Below are 12,982 nucleotides of genomic sequence, written 5' to 3'. Positions count from 1 at the left end.
AAAGGCTTTTCAATTACATTTAAACTTTAAAACGCATCATTTTTTGAAAACGGTATGAGACACTGATGGGAACTATGCTGGATCAACTAGGGGTGCTGGAGCCAGCAAGAATTCTACTTGCCTTACCATGTGTTTACCCGAAAAGACTACTGAATCAGTCAACGGGGTGAGGGGGATTATTTTCATTTCAAGATTTAAAAAGACAGGGGCACCTGGGTGGCTCAGTCGGTTAAGCATCTGACTCTTGATCTCGGCTCAGGTCATGATCTCAAGGTTCATGAGTTCAGGCTCTGCACTGATGGCATGGAGCCTGCTTGGGATTCTGTCTCTCCTCTCTGCCCCCCACCTGCTTGTGTTCTCTCTCTCAAAATAAATAAATCAGCTTAAACATTTTTTTTTTAATTTTTTTTTTCAATGTTTTTTTATTTATTTTTGGGACAGAGAGAGACAGAGCATGAACGGGGGAGGGGCAGAGAGAGAGGGAGACACAGAATCGGAAACAGGCTCCAGGCTCTGAGCCATCAGCCCAGAGCCCGACGCGGGGCTCGAACCCACGGACCGCGAGATCGTGACCTGGCTGAAGTCAGACGCTTAACCGACTGCGCCACCCAGGCGCCCCAAACATTTTTTTTTTTAAACGTAAAAGATGTACTGGGATGGGTATCAGTGTTAGTCCTTGACTTCAACTGCATCTATAAACAGTATAAGGGATATGTACAAACGAATACTGTAACTTACTGAGTACTTCAATAAATTTCACAGAATCATAGACTATTAATCCTGGAGAGGATGGTAATGATAAGTATTCGTTAAATAAAAGAACAAGAGGGGCGCCTGGGTGGCGCAGTCGGTTAAGCGTCCGACTTCAGCCAGGTCACGATCTCGCGGTCCGTGAGTTCGAGCCCCGCGTCAGGCTCTGGGCTGATGGCTCGGAGCCTGGAGCCTGTTTCCGATTCTGTGTCTCCCTCTCTCTCTGCCCCTCCCCCGTTCATGCTCTGTCTCTCTCTGTCCCAAAAATAAATAAACGTTGAAAAAAAAATTTAAAAAAAAAAAAAAAAAAAAAAAAAAAAAAAAAAAAACAAGAAAGTTTCTCCTTAAAGACATCTTAAGATGAAAGTTGTATGGGAAAGTTAAAAAGTGCTTCATACTCTGATTCTTTATATATAAAATCATAAGCATATATTTGATTCTCTAGAACAATCAGCTAAACCCTGTAATTCATTGCCTATTCTGTACTTATACGTAATTCAAAAAATTAAGGAAAGCTCATAAATAATCCAAATTCTCACAGCATCCAACTTTCTTCTAAACTTTCTCATAAAAGGAAGAGGGATGGGGAAGGAGCTATCAAGGAACTTGATTCATACTTGTCTGAATGTAAGGCTTGTTTTTAAAGAAAATAGAAATTTAAGTCAATTTGGTCTCTCTTCTCAGACAAGGACAAACACTCAGAATCTTTCCCTACACTTGATGAAAGTAAGCAAGACATCTGAGGACAGTCTGTCACTGTCTACACACTGAGGGCTCCCGAGTGAGGAGATGAGTGTGGACGCTCAGAGGGAAAGGCAGGTAGAAGAGCTGGGGGTTGTGTGGGGGCTGCATGGAGGGAGGAGGAGACAGGGAATCCTTAGGTCTCAAAGTAATGAAGCTCAAGCTTATCTTTAAGTGCTGAAGAGCCTATAAGGGAAACAGAATGTAACCAGGAATAAAATTTTCTGTATTTCCTTGAGATTCTTGTTTTGCACTTTTGACATGTTTGATAAATTCACAGTAGCGGTCTTGACCCATACTAGCCTATAAATATGTCAGTACAGGGGCGCCTGGGTGGCGCAGTCGGTTAAGCGTCCGACTTCAGCCAGGTCACGATCTCACGGTCCGTGAGTTCGAGCCCCGCGTCAGGCTCTGGGCTGATGGCTCAGAGCCTGGAGCCTGTTTCCCATTCTGTGTCTCCCTCTCTCTCTGCCCCTCCCCCGTTCATGCTCTGTCTCTCTCTGTCCCAAAAATAAATAAACGTTGAAAAAAAAAAAATTAAAAAAAAAAATATGTCAGTACAAGGTTACTGAGATCATGACACACCAAATCTTCCTGGACTTGGGAGTGCCTGGATTCCATGTACATGAAAATGGACAGGTTGTATTTTTTATTGTACATTTTTTAAGTTTTGCTAGACTATGAGAAGCTCCAATGCATTCGTGATGATACTCCATTGTCTGTGGCATATAAATTAGTGCTATCCTTCAGCATACAACTGGAAAAATGAAGCAGAAGTCTCAAATAACCACCCATTGACCTAGTAACTCATGTTATAGGAATTTGCTTTTAACAAAATAATCATCAGCTATGTGCATATTCATATATATTATATATGTACACACATACACATAAAATATCTACTACCATAATATAAAAACTGAAAATATAAACAGCCGAATGTCTAAAAGGAGAAAAATATTTACTGAATATTACTAAATGTTATGTAAATTTCTCCCATGGTACATTATATCCATTAAACAATAAAAGTAAGGGCTATGTAGAAACGTGTGGAGACGTAAAGGCTGCACTGGACTGAGCTGATGTACTAGCCAAGTAAGACGTGTATAGTAAGGCCCTGAACAACACAGGGTGGCAGTAAGGAAGGCAGAGATGGTAGAGATGAAGAAATTCTAACCGAATAATATCAAAGACTATTACAACTAAAGAATGTGGGATGGGAGGCAGATGCAGCTATAAGGGAGACAAAGGTTTCCAGATTCTGACTTGACATTAAAAAAAAAAGTTAGGAGCAACAGCTCATTCTAGTGGGAAGATGAAGAGTTTGGTTTTGAACATCATCATCATCATAACAATACCATGTATTTACTCATACGATGCTTTACTATTTGCCATGTACTTTTATATACATTAAAACTGCTCATCTGATCCTCTTAGAAGCCTATAAAACACTGGCAGAGAAGGCATTTTATGTCCATTATCCAAAGGAAGACTAGAAAGCTCAGATGTCAAAGGTCAGCACACCAGTGATGAACTGGAACCACGGGTCACATTGCTTGATCCCAAGTCCCGTGCTCTTTCCACTGCACAAGACTGCTTCTAGAGAATTAAAACCGTGGGACCCACACTGGCACTACAAACTCAGGAGAGAGAGTATATATAATCTGAAAAGAGAAAAAAGTTAAGGAAACCTTTAGGACGATTAATGGATAATAAATCCATACACGCTGTTGGGGAGAGAGGAATGTTTTGGTTTGTGCGCATGTGGGCAGGGGGTAGTGGAGTAATAGCTGTAGTAGAGACTGCTAGTTGCCTACCTTATCCAATACCCACTCTCTTCTTCCTTACTAACAGAACTTTGAGCAATGGGTGTGGCTGAAAAATTACAATTCCTAGACTCCTTTGCAGACAGGAGTGGCCAGAGATGTATCTGGACGTTGTTGAGTCAGTGTTTTTGTCCTTTGCCTTCTCTTCTATATTTTGCCTGAAAAACAGACATGTTTAGCTCCTTTGAGAGATAAAAGAGAGGCCCAGGGAGTGCCTGGCTGGCTCAGTTGGTAGAGCATGTGACTTCTGATCTCAGGCACATGAGTTCAAACCCCATGTTGGGCATAAAGATTACTTGACATTTTTAATTTTAAAAAAATTTTTAAAGGCCCATTAAATTGCAAACCTCAGCTGAAAGAATACAAAAAATGTCCATCTCTGTGCCACTGAACTAATACCAGCAAAATTCTACCTCCTGAATCCTTTCACATATAAAAATGAACTCTTATAGTCAAGACTGCTAATAGTTCATAACTGGTTTAACACCTTGCCTTCTGAGGCTGTTGTTTTCAAGGACGACCCTATTCTCTCTATAAAATACTCTGTGACTTCCACTGAATGAATCATGGCTGGTCTGACCCTATAATAGCATTATTTCATTTCTACAGTTGTGAAATATTCTAGCTTTGAACACTTTGCTTTTAGAACTTTAAAGGGCAGAGAAAAAGAGAAGCACCAGACCTTTTGGGGTAGGGATTTATTTATTCTGCTTATTTTAATCAGAGCCAATGGATCTGGCTTTGAACATTCCCAAAAGAGTTCTCCTATTTGGGTAAGATATATCTTGCCACCCTTCCACAAATAAATACAAGGTCATTAGTAACACATGAGTAGTGTTCTGACAGAACAGTTTCAAAGAAATATTTTTTCATTAAATAAAAAATATTTAATGATCTGACCTAAAAATCCCACACATCCCAGAAGTTATTTAATAGGAGACCCCTAAAAAGTAAAATTTGCTGAGAAAGCATCTAGCCCAGTGGCTGAAATATATTAAATGCTCAAACATTTGCTAAATGAATAAAAAGTGCTATAAAGCGTGTGCAGAACAGAGCAGTAGGATGCTCACTTTAACAAGAAATTAGCATATTTACAGAATCTCAAGCCTACCAATGAAATAAAACAATCAGCTGCTTGTGAGATAAAAGTAATTTGGCTTCTGATAGTTTAATCAACAATGAACTGGGCCATTAAATTAACAAATTTAAGTGTTACAATTTCCTTTAAAGAAGAATGCAATCTACATTGTATTAATTAAATAGCCTAGGGATGCGATCAGTTACTCCAAGGCAGGAATACATGCAAAGAGCTATAAAAATTCTGAAGCAACTTTGACAGCCTTTAAAGGATAAATGTATCTAGGTCTAAACTTGCAACATGAAGCAATTTCTAATGAGATGACTTAGAAACTAGGTGTTGCACAAGAGTCTTTTCTTCTTCTAAACATAGTATGTTGTTCAGACAATTGATTACAGCTTTGGTTTCAACTAACTCTTTGGAGATAGTGAAACATGATCAAAAAGCAAATTGCCTTTTTCTCAGCAATTTTTCTTTAATTAATGCAAACTACAAAATAATTTCTCTGAATTTGTTAGCAATCTGCCTTCAGTTGATTAATACATGGCTTGGCTTTATATCTGAGATTTAGAATCAAGATGAGAATAAGGAAAATTTACCAAGTGTCCGGAATTCGCTCCTACTACTGATAGAATGCAACAAAGACAGATCCTGAAACTGAAATTAACTCATCTCTCATGTCAGGTATAATTTTAATAGAAATGTTAATAACCATAAATTTTCAATTAAATTTTATTACATTTTATTAAAATCTTTAAAAACTTTCAGAAGTTAACAGAAGAGTAAATCAGAAACTGGGTCCTGGCATGGTGAGCTAAATTATTCTAAACATATACATGTAAGCCTATGATAGTTTCTTCAATCTGACAACTACTATATATACATACAAGGTATTTTAAAGCTTCTGAATGGTAGATATTAGGGTAAAAAATAATGAACGTTATTTATGAAAACATTCACGGAATTATGCAAGTACCTCTTAACAAAATTACTATATTTGTACTAAAGACCAAGTGGTAAAACTTACAACAAAGGTAATTTTTTATTTTATAGCCACTATTTTAAAACATCAATACAGGGGCACCTGGGTGGCTCAATTGGTTAAACGTCCGACTTTGGCTCAGGTTATGATCTCATGGTTCGTGAGGTTGAGCTCCAAGTCAGGCTCTGAGAGCTCAGAGTCTGGAGCCTGCTTCAGATTCTACGTCTCCCTCTCTCTCTGCCCCTCCCCTGCTCGTTCTCTCTCTCTCAAAAATGAATAAGCATTAAAAAAAAAATTTTTTTTAATGTCAACACAGGGGTGGCATCTGGGTGGCTCAGTTGGTTAAGCATCCGACTCTTGATTTCAGCTCAAGTCATGATCTCAGTTTAGTTCATGGGTTCAATCCCCAAGTAGGGCTCTGTGCTGACAGCCTGCTTGGGATATTCTCTCTCTCTCTCTCTGCCCCTCCCCACTTGGACGCTTGCCCTCTTACTCTCTCAAATAAACTTAAAAAAAAAAAATGTCAATACAGGACACCTGGGTGGCTCAGTCAGTTAAGCATCTGACTCTTGATTGCAGCTCAGGTCTTGATCTCAGGGTTGTAAATTCAAGCCCCATATCGGTCTCCATGCTGGGCATGGAGCCTACTTAAGGGGGAAAAAAAAGGCAATACAAATGAAGAAAATTCTATTGCAAGTTAATAAAATGCTTAATTAAAATGGCAACTAGTCATAAACCGTTTGAATTTCAAGGTCTAGCAGGTGGTGCCACTGAAGAAACCATAAATAGAAGTATTGAGGCTGTTATGGCATAATCTTTCCAATACCACTGTTTGGTATAGTAGCAAACACCCAAGCGATTTCAGCCTGGGAACAAGAGACAGTTACATGCTGGATACCTCCCATCCTTTTCTTCCCATCCTCTTCCACTTGTGACTCTTGCCCAGCAAAGCCAGAAAATCCATTTAGGGCCAGAAAATGGCTCATAAATAAGACTTACAAGTTCAAAAGTTATACTGGTCCAAAACTTAAAGGAAAAGCAAATCTATATTTTAAGTGAAGTTGATACTAGAAAGAATAGCGTCTCAAAGACTAAAGTTCTTTTTTTTTTTTTTTAATTTTTTTTTTCAACGTTTATTTATTTTTGAGACAGAGAGAGACAGAGCATGAACGGGGGAGGGGCAGACAGAGAGGGAGACACAGAGTCGGAAACAGGCTCCAGGCTCTGAGCCATCAGCCCAGAGCCCGACGCGGGGCTCGAACTCCCGGACCGCGAGATCGTGACCTGGCTGAAGTCGGACGCTTAACCGACTGCGCCACCCAGGCGCCCCAAGACTAACGTTCTTTAAAATCCTCCAAAATTATCTTCAAAATTTCTATCAAAATATTTCCATCTAGCTCTTCTGATTCCGCTAAGTAAATTTTCCATATTTCCAAATAAAATGGCTATTTATCTATTCATAAAAATATTCAACAGCAGAGTCTTAAAAAGATATTTGCACATCCATATTCATAGCAACACTATTCATAACAGCCCAAAGGTGGAAGCAAACCAAACATCCATCACACAGTGGAATATCATTCAGCCTTAAAAAGGAAGGAAATCCTGTCACATGCTACAACATGCATAAGCCTGAAGACACCACACTAAGTAAAAGCCAGTCACAAAAAGACATCTATTGCATTATTCTACCTACATGAGGTACCTAAAATGGTCAAATTCATAGGTACAAAGTAGAATGGCAGTTACCAGGGACTGAGGGGAGGGAGAAAAGAGGAAACTCTGGGTACAGAGTTTCAGATTTGCAAGATGAAGAAAGTTCTAGAGATCGGTTTCACAAGAGTGTGAATATATTTAACTCTACTGAGTTGTACTCTTTCTTAAAAATTGTTAAGATGATAAATTTCATGTTATTTGTTTTTAACCAACAGTACAGTTTAAAAATTCAACAATATAGTTTATCTGATATTTGTCCTTATTGAATATAAAGTATTTTAGCTACATACGAATTATATATATGCTCTAGCATGGAAACTCTTTTACTTTTTAAGACTATAGAAGCTTCTGCTTTTCTTTAAGCTCCCCTGCCCCCTTTCCCCATTTTCTCTTTTAAAAATGAGGAAAAAAATGACAGAGTATGGCATCTCCAACTGAGGAAGAGTAAATCCAGTCATGTAAAAGTGTCAGTTCTATAAGAACTCAAGTCCCTGCAACTCTGGAATAAGATACTTCCTTGGGAATGTCAACCTTAAAACTGCCCATTATTTTACCAGCAAAATGAGCTTATTTGGGAATAGCGGAGGAATTACAATTCAGGACCAGCAAATTGACTTTAGGAGGAAATTGGGAAGGGTTATTTTGAACAAAAGTTCACTGGAGAAGGATAAGAGTTGGAGGTTGTGGTGGTTTCTCATTGGCTGCAAGTGGTGGTTAGTGCACTGTTGCTGGGACTGGGAGAGATCTTCCTTCTTTTAAAAGCAGGAGATAAATTCCTCTGTGAAAAGTGTCCTCCCTTATCAAGATAATTCTTATCTACCTTCTTCCTGCTGGTGATAACAGCTGCAAATGTGCAAGAGAGGTCTCCCTTAAGGGCTTCCCAACTCCATTTAAAATGTTTTCTTTACTCATTTCAGGAAGGACTGGAAGAAGAGTTACTAAGAGTACATTCTTCTTTTCATCACGGCATAAACCTGGCAACAATTAAAACAAGAGCCCAAGAGAAAGAAACAAAATAACCTCAGTCTGAAAGGCAGAATCAGATTCAAAGAATGACAATTTTTAATTTTACTGAAAAGCTTCAAACAATGCATGATTCTGTAACATCTCACACTCAGTATTTAAATTAATTCTTAACATTAAGTCGTTTCTTGTTTATTTATGTTTTAAGAATTTATTTTAGAGTAGTTTTAGGTTTACAATGAAATTGAGAAGAAGGTACAGATATCCCACATATCCTCTTCCTGTCACATATGCAGAGGCTCCCTCATTATCAACATCATTTGCCAGAATGGTACATGTGTTTTTTTGTCTCTTTTTTACCAGGATAAACCTAAATTGACACATCATAATCACCCAAAGTCCATAGTTTCTCTTAGGGTTCAGTCTAAGTGTCGTATATTCTACAGGTTTGGACCAAAATATAATGACCATCATTATAATATCAATATAATCAATATAATATCCATAATTATAATATCATACAAAGTATTTTCATTGCCCTAAGAATCCCATGTTCTGCATATTCATCTAATGTTTGTTTTTTTTCCTTTTTAAGAGGAAACAAATAATCTTTATTAAATAATAAAATATTATTAATTTTAAGTATAATAGCAGTAACATAGTTCTTCATTTTGCATTTTAAGGTCCCCTTTATTTTCAAATAGGATTCCAACATATTTGATTATCAATATGATCATGTTTTGCCTTTAGTAATTTTCAAGCTGTTACTTAAAAAATATATATATCACATCCTTGTAGGCAAGACAGTTACTTTTATATCCCTAGAGCTTAGCACAATGTTTGGCATAAACTGATGCTAAATAATGTCTTCTGAATTCACATCTCATTTTTAGTAATCTATATCAAATATTAAAACTAACCACTTGCTTTCTCCTGCATAATGAGCTACTGAACATAATCAGAAACAGTCTCAAAACAAATGATCAGTTCCACAAGTTCATGCTCACCTCCACTGGGTTCCTTTTCTGCTCCCAACACATTAGTTATCCCTAGTTGATTCCTAATCACCCTTATCCCTACAGCAACCATTCTAAAGCTTCTTCGCTTTCAAATCCCCAGTACCTTTCTCCACTTCCTCACTCTTTGTGGTGCTTTGCTCTATTATTCTTAGAAAACTGAAACTCGTGATTTCCCTCTTCTTCACTTCAACATTTCTGGTTCACCCTGCTCTTGTTTGGTTTCAAAGGACACAAACTGCATTCTCTGCTACCATTCTACTCTAGTAGAACCAGTCTGTCTCCTCACCTTCCTCCCCACCCTCTGCCCCTACATGCCTCAGGCCTTTCTCCACTCACTTCCACTACCAGCCTCACCTGCCAGACATGGCCTCTTCCATTCATTTCTATATTCAAACTATACCAAACTTTCATATTAGTCTAGGAAGGACAGACCAATCCAATTTGCATTTCTTTCTTCTCTCAGCCCCAAAGCACTTAAGATGTGTAACACTTACTTCCCAACTAATTGCTTCCTGCCTTATGGATATTCTTATACTACAATTCTATCTGCATCTTCCCCCTCCCCCCAAACTATATTTACAAGTCATTTTAAGGCAAGGACTGTCTTCTACCCTACTGTATTAAACAGTCTTCTGTTTATCGTATACAGACAAATATTTTCTGATAAGGGGGTAGTAATAAGTTTGCTCAAAAATTAACTTTCCTTTTTTTCATACACTTATTTTATTAAAAATTTTTAAACATAATTTATTGTCAAATTGGTTTCCACACAACAGCCAGTGCTCATCCCAACAAGTGCCCTCCTTAATGCCCATCACCCACTTTCCCCTCTCCTCCACCCCCCATCAACCCTTAGTTTGTCCTCAGTATTTAAGAGTCTCTTATTGTTTGCTTCCTTCCCTCTCTGTAACTTTTTTTTTCTCCTTCCCCTCCCCCAATGGTCTTCTGTTAAGTTTCTCAGATCCACATATAAGTGCAAACATATGGTATCTGTCTTTCTCTGTCTTAGTTTACTTAGCATAATACCCTCCAGTTCCATCCATGTTGTTGCAAATGGCCAGATTTCATTCTTTCTCACTGCCAAGTAGTATTCCATTGTATATATAAACTACATCTTCTTCATCCATTCATCAGTTGATGGACATTTAGGCTCTTTCCATAATTTGGCTATTGTTGAAAGTGCTGCTTTAAACATTAGGGTACAAGTGCCCCTATGCATCAGCACTTCTGTATCCCTTCGGTAAATTCCTAGCAGTGCTATTGCTGGGTCATAGGGTAGGTCTATTTTTAATTTTTTGAGGAAACTTCACACTGTTTTCCAGAGCGGCTGCACCAGTTTGCATTCCCACCAACAATGCAAGAAGGTTCCCATTCCTCCACATCCTTGCCAGCATCTACAGTCTCCTGATTTGTTCGCTTTAGCCACTCTGACTGGCATGAGGTGGTATCTCAGTGTGGTTTTGATTTGTATTTTCCTGATGAGGAGTGATGATGAGCATCTTTTCATGTGCCTGTTGGCCATCTGGATGTCTTCTTTAGAAAGTATCTATTCATGTCTTCTGCCCATTTCTTCACTGGATTATTTGTTTTTAGGGTATGGAGTTTGGTGACTTCTTTATAGATTTTGGATACTAACCCTTTGTCCGATATGTCATTTGCAAGTATCTTTTCCCATTCTGTTGGTTGCCTTTTAGTTTTGTTGATTGTTTCCTTTGCAGTGCAGAAGTTTTATCTTGATGAGGTCCCAATAGTTCATTTTTGCTTTTAATTCCCTTGCCTTTGGAGATGTATCAAGTAAGAAACTGCTGTGGCTGAGGTCAAAGAAGTTTTTTCCTGCTTTCTCCTCCAGGGTTTTGATGGTGTCCTGTCTCACATTCAGGTCCTTCATTCATTTTGAGTTTATTTTTGTGTATGGTGTAAAAAGTGGTCTAGTTTCATTCTTCTGCATGTTGCTGTCCAGTTCTCCCAGCACCATTTGTTAAAGAGACTTTTTTCCATTGGATACTCTTTCCTACTTTGCCAAAGATTAGTTGGCCATGCATTTACGGGTCCAATTCTGGGTTCTCTATTCCATTCCATTGGTCTATGTGTCTGTTTTTGTGCCAATACCATACTGTCTTGATGATTACAGTTTTGTAGTAGAGGCTAAAGTCTGGGATTGTGATGTCTCCTGCTTTGGTCTTCTTCAAAATTACTTTGGCCATTTGGGGCCTTTTGTGGTTCCATATGAATTTTAGGATTGCTTGTTCTAGCTTTGAGAAGAATGCTGGTGCAATTTTGATTGGGATTGCATTGAATGTGTAGATAGCTTTGGGTAGTATTGACATTTTGACAATATTTATTCTTCCAATCCATGAGCACGGAATGTTTTTCCATTTCTTTATATCTTCTTCAATTTCCTTCATAAGCTTTCTATAGTTTTCAGCATACAGATCTTTTGCATCTTTGGTTAGGTTTACCCTAGGTATTTTATGGTTCTTGGTGCAATTGTGAATGGGATCAGTTTATTTCTCTTTCTGTTGCTTCATTATTGGTGTATAAAAATGCAGCCGATTTCTGTACATTGATTTCGTACTCCGCGACTTTGCTGAATTCATGTATCAGTTGTAACAGACCACTGTTCTTTAACATAGTGTTGGAAGTCCATCAGCAATCAGACAACAAAATGAAATAAAAGCATCAAAATTGGCAAAGATGAAGTCAAACTTTCACTTTTCGCAGATAACATGATACTCTACATGGAAAACCTGACAGACCCCACCAAAAATTAACTTTCCTGTGACTCCCACAATATTCATCATTATATAGAACACAATGACCCTTTCACGTGCATGTATTTAATGTATGTATTTTTTTACCCTTTGTTCACATAACCCTTATGAAATTTAAAGCAAAGCCTTCTCTCCCAGTAGGACTTTGCCTATTTAACTTACTTTGGGTTTTTTGGGGGTTTTTTTTGTTTTTTTTTTTTCAACGTTTATTTATTTTTGGGACAGAGAGAGACAGAGCATGAACGGGGGAGGGGCAGAGAGAGAGGGAGACACAGAATCGGAAACAGGCTCCAGGCTCTGAGCCATCAGCCCCAGAGCCTGACGCGGGGCTCGAACTCATGGACCGCGAGATCGTGACCTGGCTGAAGTCGGACGCTTAACCGACTGCGCCACCCAGGCGCCCCACTTTGGGTTTTTTAAATGTTTATTTATTTTGAGACAGAGAGAGAGAGAGAGAGAGTGCCTGCGGGCACGTGAGTGGGCGCGAGTGGGAGAGAACAGAGAGATGGCAAGAGAATCCCAAGCAGGCTCTGCACTGTCACCAACCCTGAAATCTCACCAATCATGAGATCATGACCAGAGCCAAAATCAAGAGTCTGATGATTAACTGACTGAGCCATCCAGGCACCCTTATTTAACTAACTTTGTCATGGCAATAAACAGTCACCCCAAAGTGGAGTTTCTAGGGAGGATGACAGTTTAAAATGGGGTTGGAAGTTCCACAGATAGGATTCTGAGGATCTAATACAAAAATATGAAGTCACCTGCAAAATGAGTGTGCATGCTGCTTTTCTCAAGGGAGCAGATCCATATTTTCATTAGATTTTTTTTTACTTCCTTAGGACTTCAAGATTAAAAATCACAAGTTTCCTTACCACAATGAGATATCAGCTCACACCTGTCAGAATACCTAAAATCAACAACTCACAAAACAACAGATATTGGCGAGGATGTGGAGAAAGGGGAACATTTTTGCACTGATGGTGAGAATGCAAACTGGTGTAGCTACTCTGGAAAACAGTATGGAGGTTCCTCAAAAAGTTAATACAATGCTCTATGACCCAGCAATAACTAGTTATTATTATTATTTTGGTAATTTAAAATTTTTAATAACTACATTAAAAAATAAGAAACAG

General features: G+C 38.5%; 1 protein-coding gene and 1 non-coding gene across 4 annotated transcripts in view; one reads left to right on the top strand and one right to left on the bottom strand.

The window, feature by feature from the left end:
- Positions 1 to 12,982, bottom strand: part of HSPBAP1 (HSPB1 associated protein 1) — a 57,662-nt gene that overhangs the window by 39,519 nt on the left and 5,161 nt on the right. The gene's annotated exons all lie outside the window — the stretch shown is intronic.
- TRNAR-UCU lies at positions 3,531 to 3,603 on the top strand. The gene has a single exon. It is a non-coding gene; the product is annotated as a tRNA-Arg (tRNA).

This window comes from Lynx canadensis, chromosome C2 (assembly GCF_007474595.2).
Source record: "Lynx canadensis isolate LIC74 chromosome C2, mLynCan4.pri.v2, whole genome shotgun sequence".
Classification (NCBI taxonomy): Eukaryota; Metazoa; Chordata; class Mammalia; order Carnivora; family Felidae; genus Lynx; species Lynx canadensis.
The sequence above is the reverse complement of the archived record's forward strand: the minus strand, read 5'-3'. Positions and strand labels throughout refer to the sequence as shown.